The sequence below is a fragment of the Culex quinquefasciatus genome, chromosome 2 (genome assembly GCF_015732765.1).
Source record: "Culex quinquefasciatus strain JHB chromosome 2, VPISU_Cqui_1.0_pri_paternal, whole genome shotgun sequence".
Lineage (NCBI taxonomy): Eukaryota > Metazoa > Arthropoda > Insecta > Diptera > Culicidae > Culex > Culex quinquefasciatus.
Genome location: NC_051862.1, coordinates 9,714,918 through 9,719,683, shown reverse-complemented (window position 1 = coordinate 9,719,683; position 4,766 = coordinate 9,714,918).

The following is a 4,766-nucleotide window of genomic DNA, read 5'->3' as shown; positions in this document are numbered from 1 at the left end:
ATATCGCCGATCGAAAAAAAATATTTCCAAGAATATTTATTTCAGAGACAGTCGAGCATTAACACTTTTACAAAAAAAAAACTTGAAAAAAATTATAACTTTAAAAAATGGTGCCCAATCACCAATTCACAATCATTCTTCCAATTTCATATTCAATTTTATATCCAAAAAGGATTTTTGAAAATAAATCGAGTGTTGTTTGAACCATTCTAAAAATTTATTTTTTAAGGGTGCACAGCATCGAAGGAAGTTGTTGACTTCTTATTCGAAAATTGTTAAACTCACGGACCCAATCCTGCAACAACGGAACAGTAAAATTAGTCAAACTTTGTTGTAAATTACTTTGTGGGCAATACTTTAGGGGACGAATAAAAAATACTCCGGTAGTACTCGTAGTTTTAAAGTTACTAAAATATCTGTAGCGAAAATCTGGGTGCAAAAGCTCTGGTTGATGTGCACCGTTAAACTTGGTCGAAATATAAACGTCCATGACGGCTCACACGTTGGTGCTTTTTGTCTTCTAAAACATATACGGTCATTGCAAAAAATTGTCAAATTTGATGTCAAATCTGCCCGAAAACCAGATGGCAAAATTTATATTTATAAATTTTGCAGATTTGACATCAAATTTGACAAACATGTTTTAGCAGACAAAAAGCACCAACGTGTGAGCCGTCATGGACGTTTATATTTCGACGAATAATTATTTATATTTTATTTCAGAAGAAATCTACATTTTAAAAGAAAAAAAGTCCAATCAACTAAAAACAATTAGAGATTCATTTTTGTTGAAAATCATATTTAACATGTTTGGGATTGTTTCACAATATTTTCATTTTTTTTTGTTGTAAAATTCCAATACCAAAAATTCCAAATACCACACCGCCATTAGGGTGGTCCAAATCTAGGCTTACTCGGGGCTACTCGCTGAAATTAAAGATTGGCCCATCAATAGGCTAAATTCAAAATTTGAGTTCACAGTAACAATATCCTTTTTTTCTTAACAGACAGGCCAGCTGTCTAAAGTTAACCACAACGATGATTCGTTGAAATTTAGTTGTCCATTTTTTCCGGGTTTACAATTTCCTTGGAATCCCTGGAATTCCCGGAATTGTTGACTATTTGTGTGGACTATTAACTAGTTGTAATCCAGACCACAATCTGAAGAGGTCAACAATTTTAGAAAGCTTTCAATAATTTTTTTATACAGATTCAATAAGTTTCTTATAAATGAATTTCTTTTGTCTCAAAACAAAATAAAAACAAAAAAAGTATGTTAAAAATGAAAAAATGAAAATGAAACGGAAGCAAAAAATTCAAATCAAGTCAATATTAATTTTTATATGACTGTAAATTCGGTGTTTGTAAAAAATCAGATTATTTTTCATTTATCTCGAAATTGACCCAAAATATTAAAGCAATGTGCTTAAAGTATGTCTTCAACAGTTGTTCCATTTCATACGTTTGTCCTGATACGTCTTAGATACCAGTACAAAAAAAATATTGGAAAAATTTTTAAATAAAATTTGTACCAGCCTTATTAAAAAATAGTATTTCGAATTAAAAAACATTAATAGACATAAAAATAATACCCAATAGTTTAAAAATAAATATCACATAGTTTTTTTTTTAAACAGATCCTGGCATTTTCCGGATCTTTACAGCAAATATAATTATTTTTTTAATACGCCAAATTTATACTGATGTATTAAAATAATAATATTTCAAAAACCTTATCGATAACTAGGTGTCGACTGTTCCTCAATTTGCACAACAGAATCAGAATTTTCGGACCAATATATGTATTTTTTCAAATTCGGGAAAACCGGGAAAATAAATCTCAACTGTAAAATTTGTTGAAACTTGCAAGGGAAATTCAATGTACTTTTCGAATCTGCATTAACTCAGAAGGGTAATTTTTTCATGTAGAACAATTTTTTTTTATTTTAAAATTTCATGTTTTTCTAACTTTGCGGGGTTATATTTTAGAGTGTAACAATGTTCTACAAAGTTTTAGAGCAGTCACTTAAAAAAAAATTGATATATAAATATAAGGGGTTTGCCATCACGAAATATCACGATTTTGCGAAAACAAAGTTTTAAAAAAATTACTTTTTTGGTTTCTCTTTGTTTCGTCGTTCGTGTCTGTCGCGGGTGACTATGATCAACGACGACGATTTTTTTAAAAACTTTTTTTTTGTAAAATCGTGGTAACTCGTGATGGTTATAAGCAAACCTCTTATTTTTTAATACCAACATAATTGTCTGCTCTACAACTTTGTAGAACATTTTTTCACTCTAAAAAATAACCCTGCACAGTTAGAAAAAAACACGAAATTTTAAAATAAAAAAAATTGTTCTACATGAAAAAATGACCCTTCCGGTTTAATGCAGATTCGAAAAGTACATTAAATTTCCCTTAAAATAACATGTTCCAAAAAATGTTACACTTCGACGTCATCGTGCTATCATGTCGCACCCGCCATTTTGACGTTCCGAGAAAAACGCGTTTTAATGTTTGACCTTGAATATAAAAAAAACGAGAGCACGCAATGTAAACAATAACAAACACGTTTTGTTTGGCTCAAGGGTTTCCAGCAAGGCCTCAGACTGGCAAGTAATTAATAATTACTTTGATTTTTAGGTGGTAATTAAGTAATTATTTAATTACTTAGTAATTCATGGTAATTAGAGTAATTTAATGTAAATAATTGGTAATTAAAGTAATTTTTGAGTAATTAAAGTAATCGATTTTTTTTAAATTGTACTTCTTTAACGAAACTATTTACTATTTATATATAATCTATTATAACAGTATTTTATTAATTCCAAATAAGAGTGAATAACAAAGATTAAAAAAGACTGGTTCTGTATGTAGAAGGCCTTATTCACCACAGTTCTCTCCTAAAACTCTCCTAAAATTTATTTTTATCATGTTGTTTATCGAAGCTGATTAACAACAAAAAGCAACGCCATGATATATTTCTCAGTGATTTTTTTTTGTGAATCCGAAATCTATTCATTTTTATTAAATAATTAATAAAATATGTTTTTTTTGCAAGAACTACAAGGTTAGGTTTTGGCTTTCGGTCTGTTTGGGGAATCAAAACACTTGTATGTTCTCTTCATCCGACGTTTCGACCCGTTTTGGGCCTTTTTCAAGGAATCGAAATGGGAGTGTTTGTCGTTAGGGGATGCTCCTAACCAAAACCTAACCTAAAAATTTATTGATACGGTCGAATAAACAGCAAGAACTACAAGGCTATTTGCTATTTTCTCGAGAAATGCCCAATAATAATTTTTGAAAGAGCTATCGAATGAGCTATTTATAAATAATTTAGTTTAGAACCGTAGAAATGAATACTTAAATTTAAATTAAATGTTTTTTGTCGTAGTAAAAAGTAATTAAGTAATTTATGTTATTAATCATTTTGGACCAGTAATTTGAGTAATTAATTGCCAGACCGGCAAGTAATTAACGCTTCTGGAAACCCTTGGTTTGGCTGACCATTCTGTGCATTGTCCCGAAGTTTGGTTGAAGTTGGTTGCTGGAGTCCCGAGTTATAATTAAAAATGTTTACGCTAGTCTAGCTTGTACGTGCGACAAACGCATCCTGACTTTCCTGGCCTGAAATCCCTTTGGCCTTTTGTCGCACTTACATCAATTTTCATGGAGTGACAAGATAGCACGACAAGATTGAAACTACTTTCATATGTAAAGTGACAAAAATGCACGGAGTTTTTTCGGTTTTTGTTGAATATCTCAGGATTGAAATCGAATTTTGGGGATCTGTGAAGGTCAAAAAGTGAGGCATTGTGAGCTGCACAAAATGGCGTTCTTAACTCAATTTGGCCCAAAATGCACGTACGACAAGTTAGCACGATGGCGACGACTTGAGAAACGCAAAATTGTCGAGTTTTTACAACATTTTTAGTGTTTTTTTTTCGATGAAAAATCCGTTTTCGGGGTTTTGAGTACGCCATCAAACCGGGCGTCCAATTTTACAAAACAATCCCTTTTTTCGCATGTTCAAAAATGGAAGGGGTCGAATCGTCCCGCCGTCACGAGATGTCAAAAAACAGACCTCGAATGCATGATCAGGGACAAAAGTTACCACTTAGGACAAAGTTTCACGCAAATCGAAGAGGGGTCGGGGCTACTTTTCCCGATTTCGTGTGAGTTGGTAGAGAATTACCCATATGGCTTATTTAATGTTGAAACTAATTGCAAAGATTTGCTTTAACTTGTTTCTCCTTATTTTTTTTATTGAATTGAAGAAAAAGAAGCAATGTAAAAAATGATTTCTAAAAGTTGTAGATAGATTGTCATATTTGGAAATATCCACTCCAATATTTGATAATGAATTCAGTTTGCCGAAAGACTAACGACACTACTCGGAGTGTTAAGCATACAGAGCCTGAAAGAGATCGAGAGTGAACACACTGTGGACCGGCTCACCTTGGATTCGATTATATTAGCGAAGAAAGAAAATTGCTAAACACACACACGCACACAGGTACACTCGGGTTTTTTTTGCGTGTGCTATTGCTATTCGCACTCTTACCTGTGGGCAAACGACTTTTTTCTCTCTCTCTAGAAAAGCAAAGACGTAAAGTCATTTGCCAAATGCAAAAACGACAACAACAAGTGTGCGGTTCGTGGCTGGTCGCGGCCGTTGAAGTCTCTCTCCTGCAATTTGGTGAAAGGGAATGGCGTTCGCTGAGATTAGGGTGGTGAGATGGGGTTGAGTGAAAAAACTGTAGGC